The sequence below is a fragment of the Manis javanica genome, chromosome 1 (assembly GCF_040802235.1).
Source record: "Manis javanica isolate MJ-LG chromosome 1, MJ_LKY, whole genome shotgun sequence".
Classification (NCBI taxonomy): domain Eukaryota; kingdom Metazoa; phylum Chordata; class Mammalia; order Pholidota; family Manidae; genus Manis; species Manis javanica.
In genome coordinates this window covers 53,085,679-53,098,556 of record NC_133156.1, presented here as the reverse complement: position 1 = coordinate 53,098,556, position 12,878 = coordinate 53,085,679, and the positions used below count along the sequence as shown (strand labels likewise).

The following is a 12,878-nucleotide window of genomic DNA, read 5'->3' as shown; positions in this document are numbered from 1 at the left end:
CTGTGGGATGCAGCGAAAGCAGTCTTAAGAGGAAAGTATATAGCAATCCAGGCACACTTGAAGAAGGAAGAACAATCCCAAATGAATAGTCTAACATCACAATTATTAAAACTGGAAAAAGAAGAGCAAATGAGGCCTAAAGTCAGCAGAAGGAGGGACATAATAAAGATCAGAGAAGAAATAAACAAAATTGAGAAGAATAAAACAATAGCAAAAATCAACGAAACCAAGAGCTGGTTCTTTGAGAAAATAAACAAAATAGATAAGCCTCTAGCCCAACTTATTAAGAGAAAAAGAGAGTCAACACAAATCAACATAATCAGAAATGAGAATGGAAAAATCACGACAGACTCCACAGAAATACAAAGAATTATTAAAGACTACTATGAAAACCTATATGCCAACAAGCTGGAAAACCTAGAAGAAATGGACAACTTCCTAGAAAAATACAACCTCCCAAGACTGACCAAGGAAGAAACACAAAAGTTAAACAAACCAATTACAAGCAAAGAAATTGAAACAGTAATCAAAAAACTACCCAAGAACAAAACCCCGGGGCCGGACGGATTTACCTCGGAATTTTATCAGACACACAGAGAAGACATAATACCCATTCTCCTTAAAGTGTTCCACAAAATAGAAGAAGAGGGAATACTCCCAAACTCATTCTATGAAGCCAACATCACCCTAATACCAAAACCAGGAAAAGACCCCACCAAAAAAGAAAATTACAGACCAATATCCCTGATGAATGTAGATGCAAAAATACTCAATAAAATATTAGCAAACAGAATTCAACAGTATATCAAAAGGATCATACACCATGACCAAGTGGGGTTCATCCCAGGGATGCAAGGATGGTACAACATTCGAAAATCCATCAACATCATCCACCACATCAACAAAAAGAAAGACAAAAACCACATGATCATCTCCATAGATGCTGAAAAAGCATTTGACAAAATTCAACATCCATTCATGATAAAAACTCTCAGCAAAATGGGAATAGAGGGCAAGTACCTCAACATAATAAAGGCCATATATGATAAACCCACAGCCAGCATTATACTGAACAGCGAGAAGCTGAAAGCATTTCCACTGAGATCGGGAACCAGACAGGGATGCCCACTCTCCCCACTGTTATTTAACATAGTACTGGAGGTCCTAGCCACGGCAATCAGACAAAACAAAGAAATACAAGGAATCCAGATTGGTAAAGAAGAAGTTAAACTGTCACTATTTGCAGATGATATGATACTGTACATAAAAAACCCTAAAGACTCCACTCCAAAACTACTAGAACTGATATCGGAATACAGCAAAGTTGCAGGATACAAAATCAACACACAGAAATCTGTAGCTTTCCTATACACTAACAACGAATCAATAGAAAGAGAAATCAGGAAAACAATTCCATTCACCATTGCATCAAAAAGAATAAAATACCTAGGAATAAACCTAACCAAGGAAGTGAAAGACTTATACTCTGAAAACTACAAGTCACTCTTAAGAGAAATTAAAGGGGACACTAATAAATGGAAACTCATCCCATGCTCATGGCTAGGAAGAATTAATATCGTCAAAATGGCCATCCTGCCGAAAGCAATATACAAATTTGATGCAATCCCTCTCAAATTACCAGCAACATTCTTCAATGAATTGGAACAAATAATTCAAAAATTCATATGGAAACACCAAAGACCCCGAATAGCCAAAGCAATCCTGAAAAAGAAGAATAAAGTAGGGGGGATCTCACTCCCCAACTTCAAGCTCTACTACAAAGCCATAGTAATCAAGACAATTTGGTACTGGCACAAGAACAGAGCCACAGACCAGTGGAACAGATTAGAGACCCCAGAAATTAACCCAAACATATATGGTCAATTAATATTTGATAAAGGAGCCATGGACATACAATGGCAAAATGACAGTCTCTTCAACAGATGGTGCTGGCAAAACTGGACAGCTACATGTAGGAGAATGAAACTGGACCATTGTCTAACCCCATATACAAAGGTAAACTCAAAATGGATCAAAGACCTGAATGTAAGTCACGAAACCATTAAACTCTTGGAAAAAAACATAGGCAAAAACCTCTTAGACATAAACATGAGTGATCTCTTCTTGAACATATCTCCCCGGGCAAGGAAAACAACAGCAAAAATGAGCAAGTGGGACTACATTAAGCTGAAAAGCTTCTGTACAGCGAAAGACACCATCAATAGAACAAAAAGGAACCCTACAGTATGGGAGAATATATTTGAAAATGACAGATCTGATAAAGGCTTGACGTCCAGAATATATAAAGAGCTCACACGCCTCAACAAACAAAAAACAAATAACCCAATTAAAAAATGGGCAGAGGAACTGAACAGACAGTTCTCCAAAAAAGAAATACAGATGGCCAAGAGACACATGAAAAGATGCTCCACATCGCTAATTATCAGAGAAATGCAAATTAAAACTACAATGAGGTATCACCTCACACCAGTAAGGATAGCTGCCATCCAAAAGACAAACAACAACAAATGTTGGCGAGGCTGTGGAGAAAGGGGAACCCTCCTACACTGCTGGTGGGAATGTAAATTAGTTCAACCATTGTGGAAAGCAGTATGGAGGTGCATCAAAATGCTCAAAACAGACCTACCATTTGACCCAGGAATTCCACTCCTAGGAATTTACCCTAAGAACGCAGCAATCAAGTTTGAGAAAGACAGATGCACTCCTATGTTTATCGCAGCACTATTTACAATAGCCAAGAATTGGAAGCAACCTAAATGTCCATCTGTAGATGAATGGATAAAGAAGATGTGGTACATATACACAATGGAATACTACTCAGCCATAAGAAGTGGAAAAATCCAACCATTTGCAGCAACATGGATGGAGCTGGAGAGTATTATGCTCAGTGAAATAAGCCAAGCAGAGAAAGAGAAATACCAAATGATTTCACTCATCTGAGGAGTATAGGAACAAAGGAAAAACTGAAGGAACAAAACAGCAGCAGAATTACAGAACCCAAAAATGGACTAACAGGTACCAAAGGGAAAGGAACTGGGGAGGATGGGTGGGCAGGGAGGGATAAGGGGGGGGAAGAAGAAGGGGGGTATTAAGATTAGCATGCATGGGGCGGAGGGAGAAAGGGGAGGGTGGGCTGCACAACACAGAGAGGACAAGTAGTGACTCTACCACATTTTGCTAAGCTGATGGACAGTAACCGTAATGTGGTTGTTAGGGGGGACCTGATATAGGGGAGAGCATAGTAAACATAGTATTCTTCAGGTAAGTGTAGATTAAAAATTTAAAAAAAAAAAGAAAGAAAGAAAGAAAAGGGGGATTACTCCTTAACAGGATAAAACTATTGGTAAATCAAAGATCAACGCATGCTTTAAATATCCTTAATGTTGATCACTTAAAGGGTGTCAGATGATCAGCTATGGAGGTACTCTTTTCTGATAATATTCCTTTCTCTTAATTAAAAAAAAAAAAAAAAAAGCAGTTACTGTGTGCTGACCTCCAATGAGTTCTGCACAGTGGTATAGAGGGCATGTCAAAGTGTGGGCAAAGGGTCTGTTTGTTTCTACGCAGAAGATCAAGGCCTAGCTTGGATACCCAGAAAATGAACTAAGATACGATATGAGGAGGAGCTTCCGGCATCAGCACTCTCTGGAGGACTCGTGCCGGGGGATGATCATCAAAAAGCCTCCACAGGGATCCGGACGATGCTGCGGTTGTGGCTGCATCCAGCCCACCGTCTCCTGGACTTGCCATAAGAAGGAGGAGGGAGATGTCTAGGCTGGCATGTGCATACAGTGAGACAACGAATTTGACTGGATCTGTACTGTTGGAACTCAACCAGGAGTTGGGAGGGGTGCAAGTTGTAGCACCCCAAAATCTCATGACTATAGACTATCTATGGTTAAAAGAACATATGGGATGTGAACAGATCCCAGAAATGGGCTGCTTTAATTTGTCTGATGGTTCAAGTACAGTTGGAAAATATCCATCATATCATAGATAAATTTTCACAAATGCCTAGGGTGCCTAAATGGTTTTCTTGGCTTCACTGGAGATGGCTGGTAATTATAGATTTGCTTTGTTTATGTCACCGTATTCCTATTATGTTAATATGTGTGTGCAAATTAGTTAGTAGTTTAAAACCTATACATACTTAAGGTACTATACAAGAGGATATGTCAAAGAAATAATCAATCCTCCCAAGTTTCCTTCATATGCTACATCTATAGCTTTTCTTCTTCCTTCCTAATTACAAACCTTAAATAGAATTCGTGCCTCATATCGAATTTACCGAGTATCATAATTCCTCCAGGTGGTAAAGATACCTCGAGACAAGTGCTGGGCATAGAAGCCACAGGGCATAAATCTGCAAAGAAGTAAAAAGCTAACCTTTGCAAACAATATGGCTTCTCTCTCACTAACCAACTTTACATTTCCCTGTATGGCCCCGGAAGATGACTGGTTAGCCAGAGACGGGTAAGATTCCTCAAGGGAGGAACAACCTAAGACAGGCACAGTCGCAGGGGGGCCATCAGGTGAGAATTTGGGGATCAACAGAGGTGAGGCTCAGAACCTCACCCCCCCTGCTTTGAGAGAAATCTTCTGCATCCGTGGATGTCTTGCTGCCCTTGTCTAGCCTGGATTAATACTTAGTCCATAGGCACACACCTGATCATCTGATCATCTACATTTGCCTTCTTACAGCACTAAACTATGTTTTCTACCTTTATCTTGCATCTACCTACCACTTCAGCATTTTATTAAAAATAAAAATAATAATAATAATAGGAGAAATGTGGGATCAACATATAAATCAAGTACAAAAATCAAATGAATATTCATATTTGACCTGATGGTTTATAGGTCATATTGCATGATCAAAACCGAAAGTTTCTGTGATGAATGCCCTTGTACTGTTCACCATGTAAGAATTTATTCACTCTGTAAGAATTCGTTCACCATGTAAGAACTTGTTCGTTATGCTTCAGAAGATTGGAGACTGACGAGAATTAGGCTTGAGATGGATTAATGATTGTACATTGAGCATTGACCCCCCTATACTGAATTTTATTGTTGTTAACAACCATTTGATCAATAAATATGAGAGATGCCCTCTCAAAAAAAAAAAAAAAAAAAAAAAAAAAAAAAAAAAAAAAAGCACAAGAGTCAAAAAAAGAAAAAGACACCCAAAGGGAATAAAGGAAGCAATGGAGACAATAAGGTGAAATAAAGGCAAGTAAAACATTGGGTCAGAATCAAAGATACCTTGGTACTGACAGACTAGGAGAGGGAAGGAGGGAGGTATGTCAGAACTTGATGAGGGACTAAAAGAAAACTAAAAACTAGGGGAAAAGAATCAACCAAAGTCAGAGTTACAGAGACCAGAGACCTGACAGTGTAGGGCAGGCCCAGAAATATTACATGACAAGGGGAAAGCAAAAAAGTTCTTCCTGCCTAACATGAAAAGATGCTCCACATGCTAATTATCAGGGAAATGCAAATTAAAACCACAATGAGATATTACCTCATACCAGTTAGGATGGCCAACGTCAAAAAGACTAGGAACAACAAATGCTGGCAAGGATGCGGAGAGAGGGGAACCCTCCTACACCCTTGATGGGAATGTAAACTAGTTCAACCATTGTGGAAAGCAGTATGGAGGTTCCTCAAAAAACTAAAGATAGAAATACCATTTGACCCAGGAATTCCACTCCTAGGAATTTACCCAAAGAATACAAATTCTCAGATTCAAAAAGTTATATGCATCCCTATGTTTATTGCAGCACTATTTACAACAGGCAAGAAATGGAAGCAACCTACATGTCTATCAGTAGATGAATGGATAAAGAAGAGGTGGTACATATACACAACAGAATATTACTTAGCCATAAGAAGAAAACAAATCCTACCATTTGCAACAACATGGATGGAGCTGGAGGGTATTATGCTCAAAGATATAAGTCAGGCAGAGAAAGACAAATACCAAATGCCTTCCCACATTTGTGGAGTATAACAATGAAGCAAAACTGAAGGCAAAATAGCAGCAGACTCACAGACTCCAAGGGACTAGCGGTTACCAAAGGGGAGGGGTGTGGGTGGGGAGGGAGGGAGAAGAGGATTGAAGGGTATCATGATGAGTGCACATGGTGTGTGGGGGTCACGGGGAAGACAGTGTAGCACAGAGAAGACAAGTAGAAACTGTGGCATCTTACTACACTGGTGAACAGTGCCTGCAACGGGATATGGGGGGGATCTCGATAATAAGGGTGAATGTAGCAACAACATTGTTTTTCTTGTGAAACCTTCATAAGAGTGTATATTAATGATACCTTAATAAAAGTAAATGAATAAAAATAAAGCAAAAAAAAAGTTCTTCCCACCTAAAGTCTCCTCTTCCGTGTAATCCCCTCCCCATAACCTTGCCAATGACTGAAGCCTTTTCATATACAACCCCACCCCAGAAATCCTGTGCATCTTTTAGACCTCCTTGACTGGACTAGAGTGCTTCCTTTCCCAGTCTTCAGAACCCAGTTCATATATCACCTTTTCTGTGAAGCGTCTCCAACTTTCCCAGACAGAACTGGCAGTTCTTCTCCCATATTTTCAGAACAGTTGTTCTAAATAGTCATAATGTTGAAATGCAATGTCTGTTTCCTCCACTAGTCTATGGGCAACTCCAGTAGAGGATTCAGTAGTAGGGACAAAAACCTTATTAAAAAGCAGTTCAAAAAACTGTAAAGTCTACTGTGTCTTATACAACACAAGCAGGAGTTAGAAGCCTTGCTGTTTAAAGGGCTGTTTAAATCTCTTGAACAAGAGTACATCCACCCTATCCTTAGTTCCTCCCATACCATCAAGGACCTTTTCAAACGTTTCATTTTTGTAATACTTTAAATTTCTCAGTGAATGGCAAGAATATAACAGAGAAGACAAACTGTATGAGGAATGGTGTGTAGTGGTCAAAGAAGGAATTTCAATAAAGTAAAAGAAGTACCTTAAACTCTTAAAGACAGAACATTATAACTGAAGAAAGTAAGTATGCAACAAGAATCTGAAGTCAACTGGAAAAAGACAAGAAATTAGCAAGCTTATGATGCTTTCATAGGAAGTTGTCAAAGACAACAATATCCAATAAGTAAGTGAAAACATGACTTTTTAACCAAGAAATATGAAAAAGTGGTTTTGGTGGTAAAAGGACAGAATGATGGGATGATCGGAGTTTCTGGGGAATCAGTAGAGAGATGAGTAGTTTGGAAAGCTGTTCCAATACAGATTTTGGAAGCAAGGCCATGAACTGGGGAAAAAGCATACAAGGCTTGGCTGGCAGAGGAATGGGATGGTCTGAGGCCACAAAATACCACTGCAGGCCCCTTCCTCAAACTCTCTCCAGGTCCAGCTCTCCCAACAAGGTGAAGCGGACTTATTAGCAAGAATGATTTTACAGTTCTTCCCACAAAAAGGGACCCTGCTATATAGATGAACAATTATCCCAACCTCTAAGAAATAAGAGGTTCCACTCATATTTGCCAAACACCCGAAGACCAAGTGTACCAAGACCTAATGACAAAACCAAAGGACAAAGCACAAGCTTTCTTTTTTGTGTCTGGAGGGAGTATTCAACACTGATGAAATGTATCAAAAAAATTAACAAAAGAATTTAAGGGATTTTTAGATATCAAAATAGCTTCTCTATAAAATTTCATAAAAGGTCAGTCTTAAAAGGCTTTTTAAAAATCAAATGGTGATTAATTCTTCCTTTCTAACTCAGAAAAGCCCAACATTTCTAGTAAAAGTAGATTGACTTTATTACCTTCCAAAAAGTTTTTAGAAATTCACTCATTTATTTAAACAGTTCAGAAGCAAGGAAAGGTGTCAGATACAGTGTGAGGCAGTGGGGATACAGAAATAGAGAGACTGACTCTGACCTCAAGCTGCTCACTGTTAAATGGGTAGAGAAATACTATAGAGTAGAGCAAGTGCCATTAAAATACTAAAGATAAACGGAAGGCAATTAAGGTAACAGAAAAGAAAACTGAATACAGATTTGAGAGGTGGTCCCAAGCAGCTTGAGGTATTAGCATATTCCAAGTACAAGAGCTTGAGAAACACAGTAACTAACAATTTCCCAACATACCTCTGTGAGATAGAAAACATCATTCATCCCTCTCATTACAGATTAATAAACTGAATTACACAGTCACAGCCAAAAACAGGTTGTCAACTACAACTAGAAATAAGATTATAGGCCACATGCTTTTCAGTTTTACCAGGTCAATATATTCTTTTCTAAACCATCACGCACTTGAAATCCAGTTCAGGTCAAAACTAGTGAAATACTACATAAAAACAAAGCAAAAAACTATCCATGAAAAAATTAAGTATTTGTGTAATATTTTTAGATTATGGCATCTCTGCTACAGTGGGCACTTAGCACCACTTGACATTTTCCAAGGAAAGGGAGGGATGGCAACCTGTATCTTTTTGGGTCTTATTTGATAAAGTATCCTACCCTATTCTGGTAATTCTATAATCATCTAAGGCAATGGCACAATCAATGTGGATTCCATATTAACTTTATGATATATTGCAAGTATAAGAGTTAAGTGTATTAACTAGTCACTTGCCCTCAAAACAGCCATAAATGGTTGTGTTAAGAATGATATGCTAAGTGCACTTTTAAACCTCTAAAGAACCATCCCTTGAGTATAGATAGTAAGGTTCTTAGGTATCACATCTTAAAGCCAAAGGTTTTTCAGTCAGAATTTATCTCTAAATAATTAGGACTTAGTATTACAACATTTGCTTTAAAAGGTTTTTCAGGAAAACATCTATTAGCAAATGAAATAAAAATAAAGAATACAATGGTGTCATGTACTGTTATTCTAAAAATTCTGCAAGACAGGAAAGAAACAAGTATATTCTGCAAGTGCTCAAAAATTATGTTTATAGTATTAAAGTGCATGTTTATATATTCTGCAGCACCTTAATATCTAAGTATTTAAAACCTAAAACTTAAAAACCAGTAACTGACACCTTGGGACAGGGGTTAATGAACCAACTACAGCCTTTGACCACAGCTTGTTCTTATAAAGTTTTATTGGAATAAAGGCCCAAACATACCATCAATGTCTGTTTTCATGCCACAATCTGCAGAACTGAGTAGTTGTGACAGACTATATGGCCTCCAAAGCCTAAATATTTACAACTTGACCCTGCACAGAAAAAGACTGTCAATATCTAAAAATCATCAGAACCTGACAAATTTACGTCTTGCCTAGGAGTTTATCTATCGTGGAAAATGAAGGACTGGATACAGTGAAAGAGAATTCTTACCAAAAACATCCCCGTACAAACCTATATGGAAACAAACCCCTGCTGATTGATTCAACGCCATATAACTGTAAATCTTGAGTGAAAACCAAACTTTAAAAGTAAATGGTGAATTTAATTCTCTTAATCTTTTAAAAACCGCTACATTAATTGAATTAACATACAAACTCATCATACTTTCACGGTCACTTGCATTAATTAGTTAACCAACATCAGGAACCTCTCTGGGTTATTCCTTTACTTCTTAGATAGGCATCCAAGAACCCAAACACAATGAACTAGCAAACTAAGCAGGTATGCAGTTTTTATAAAAACTTGCTTTCACCTGTGATGACAGAGGATGAAATGGTAAGTGGAACACTGAAAATAGCCTTTTCTATGCTACTAGTCTAAAGATTTCTGAAGTTGCTCTATCAGTTGTATAAAAGAATTACACCCAAAAAATCCTGTTGGATCAATTTGCCACCCTTAGAATAAACAAAGAAAGCTAATATTTTTAATTGTTGTAAAATTTATATTTAAGAACTGAAGTATATCAAATAATCATGGATTGTATTTTTACATATCATTCTTAACAGAACCGAATCCACTGTATCAAATTAACATAGAAATCGATAAATCATTTATTTACCAATTATTTTCTCCAGTTAAAAATTGAAGATAATGCAAATGCCTAAATAGTCCAGTCTTGAACAGCCCCTGCACAGCTTCTCTAAGGTGTGTGCCTGTTAGTACTTAAACCTAAGATGCATCAATAGCGTGGTGCCCTTGACAATACCAACGCAGTAACAGGTTGTAAGATCATGTTAACACAGAGCTAAATTAAGCATTTAATAAGGCAGACATGCTAAAATACTCATGAAACAAACTAAAATTAGTGATTTTCTAATTACTTATGGCATTTTCCCCTTCATCTTGTTTCTCCTAGCTATTCTGGATTAAAAGAAAACGAAAAATATTTACAAGTACAATCAACTGACAACCAGTTAACCACAGATCACAAGATTTACATAGAAATCTTACGCTGTTTAAAAAGAAGTCAGTCATATCTTGGTCCTATTCCTCACCTGCAGGGTATTCATAAGACAAAGTCCTAAAGAACCTTCAAACATACATAATTTTCTCAAAGCTCACTTTTCTCACGAGGTTGACTTACGTGAGCTACCAATGTACGTTAACAGTAGGGGCAAATTACTACTAAGACAAGGGCAAGCACGGCAGAGCTGATCTTTAGAAGGTATCCTGATGAAAAAATTAAAACCGCGCCCAACCCTTAACTTTCTCGGCTTTCCTAGTCCTGATTTTCTCTGCACAAAATCCAGAAAAGCAGAACTTCCCCTCACTGCCTGCCTTTGAGGCCTGGCGCAGAAATTCAGACCGCTAGTTATCCAAGGACCTCCTTACGGTAGTCTTAAGGTTGAAACCCGCTCAGGTTCAGCAAAAACGTTTGCTCTCTTGGGTTAAAGGAGGGCAATTACACGGTTTGGCGGCCGGGTTTGTCAGGAACGGTAGAGCCGAGAAAGACGGAGAATCCAGAGACAGAGCTCCATCTAGTCCCAGGAACCACCCCCAGGAGCGGCTAGTCTGCCCTCGGTACTTCCCTGCCTCCTCTGCTTGTGTGGGGAGAGCCGTGGGTCAGGGTCAGGCTCCCCTGAGCTACTTCCAGGTCCAATCGGACTCGCCTTCGGACACCCGAAACGCCCCCGGCCCGGCTCCCTTGCCCTTTGCCCTGTCTCCTCCCCTCTCACTGACCCACCACCACCACCGGTCCCCTCCCATCAAACATGGCCGCCCCGCCCGGCCCACCCCCAGCACAACTAAGCCTGGAGGTGATGGGAGGGGTCCACGGCACCGCCTACCCCACGCCCATTGGCGCGGCAGCCTCGTTCCCCTGCCCCATTGGGCGGTACAGCCTGCCACTCCGCGCCGAGGGCTCCTCCTCCGAGCCTCTTCAAGCTGCTTTGAGAAGACATATAAACAAATCCCGGGAGGGAGGCCCCTCTGGCCCGTAGCTGGGGCGGGGACCGGAAGGGGGGGCGGCTAGCTCTAAGACACCCCTGCCTGGATCCCCCCCATACCCAGCCCGAGCGTCCTCGTCTCCAGCCAGCCGGGTTCCAACCTTCGTGGCCCCGGCCCTTTCTCACACGCCCCTCTCTCCCCTCCTCCCCCGCCAGCCTTGCCACCCCTCCCTTCCCGGCCCCTCCCACCCGCTCTCTTCTCTGACAGGCCGGTTGCCGGCAGCCACGGCCCAGAGCTCGCAGGCAGCGGTAAAGGGCCCGGCGGCCTGGTAGGGAGGATGCCCGGCACTACCCAGCCCTGGCCTAGCCTGCCGCCCGCCCATGGGTCCCCTCTACCGCCGCCCCGCGCTTTTATATAACCGTCCCGGGCTGGGGAGGGGGAGGGGGCCGGAGACCCCGTGACCCGCAGGCAGTATTTGCGGCCCGCGCGCCCCCGAACCCGGCCTTGGTATCGGCCCCCGCCACGCGCCGGCCCTGCCCAGAACCCCGGCGCTGCTGCCTCCTAGGCCGGCAGCCCTCCGCCCCCCGCCCGGCTTGTCCCCCAGTTCAGGCCCCTGCGGGCTCTGAGCGGTGGGCAGTGGGGCTCACCTGTGGGTGCCGGGGCGGCTCATGGACGGGGTCCGGTTCCGCTGCAGGGGCCGCGGCCCCTCTCCATGCTGCCTCGGTTTGTTTTGTTTATGTCCTTCCTGACGGGTTCCCGGAAATCGCGTGACTCGCCCCCCTCACGTGGGCCGCGGCGAGGCGGAGGAGGGAGGCGGGGGCCCGCCGGCTTCGGGCCAATGGCGAAGCGTTCTGAAGTTCGACTAATCAGGAGCGCGGCCGACTTGGCACCCCTGTCACATGATGCCCGAGGGGCGGGTTGCCGGGAAAAACCGGGAAGAGGGGGCGGAGCGGGGCTCCGCGCCTGCTACTGCAACGTGGGCGTGGGCTATCTTTAATATTCAGCCACGCTCAAGTTATAGTGTTCGTTTACAAGTTTTTACATACATTGTTTTATCTGATTTCACAACTACGCGGTGAGGCCTGAAATGTCCGTATGTCCATTTCACAGTTTAAGTTAAACTCAAAGAGGCTTACGGGGACAGGGAATTAACTCTCCCTGAACCTGTTTGAACCTCTTAATTCATTGACTGACCTTGCCTTTAGTTGTTCGTTCCTTCATTCATCCAACTAGTATTTATTGCGCTCGTATGCCCTAGACACTAGGATCAGATTGCGTGCACCTTTAAGAGAGAGCTGTACACAACTGTGCAAACAATACTACTAGAAATTCCTCAAATAACACGACCCTTTATTATTGAACGTGTACTGTTTGGTGGGCTTATCTCATTTAGTTATCCCTACAGACATACGCAATAGTAATATACCACTTTTTCAGAAAGGGGGAATTAATCTCAGAGGGATAAATTACCTAATCAACAGGCAGCTAGTAAATGACCCAGATGGGGGCTGGTCCCCAAGTCTGTTATCACAACCTGAGCTTCCAGACTGCTTAGAATTCATCTTCTGAGC

The 12,878-nt window shown here is 41.8% G+C and overlaps 1 protein-coding gene across 5 annotated transcripts in view; it reads right to left on the bottom strand.

Moving 5' to 3' along the window:
- The window catches only part of CREBRF (CREB3 regulatory factor), a 67,976-nt gene extending 55,876 nt beyond the window's left edge, over positions 1-12,100 (bottom strand). For 4 of the 5 annotated variants that reach the window (XM_073232287.1, XM_073232289.1, XM_073232279.1 and 1 more), the window contains exon 1: positions 11,955-12,094. The gene's annotated coding sequence lies outside the window, so the exon portion shown is untranslated. Of the gene's footprint in view, positions 1-11,954 lie in introns of all 5 variants that reach the window. The other variant, XM_073232292.1, reaches the window with a different exon arrangement.
- Positions 12,101-12,878: the final 778 nt, after the last annotated feature.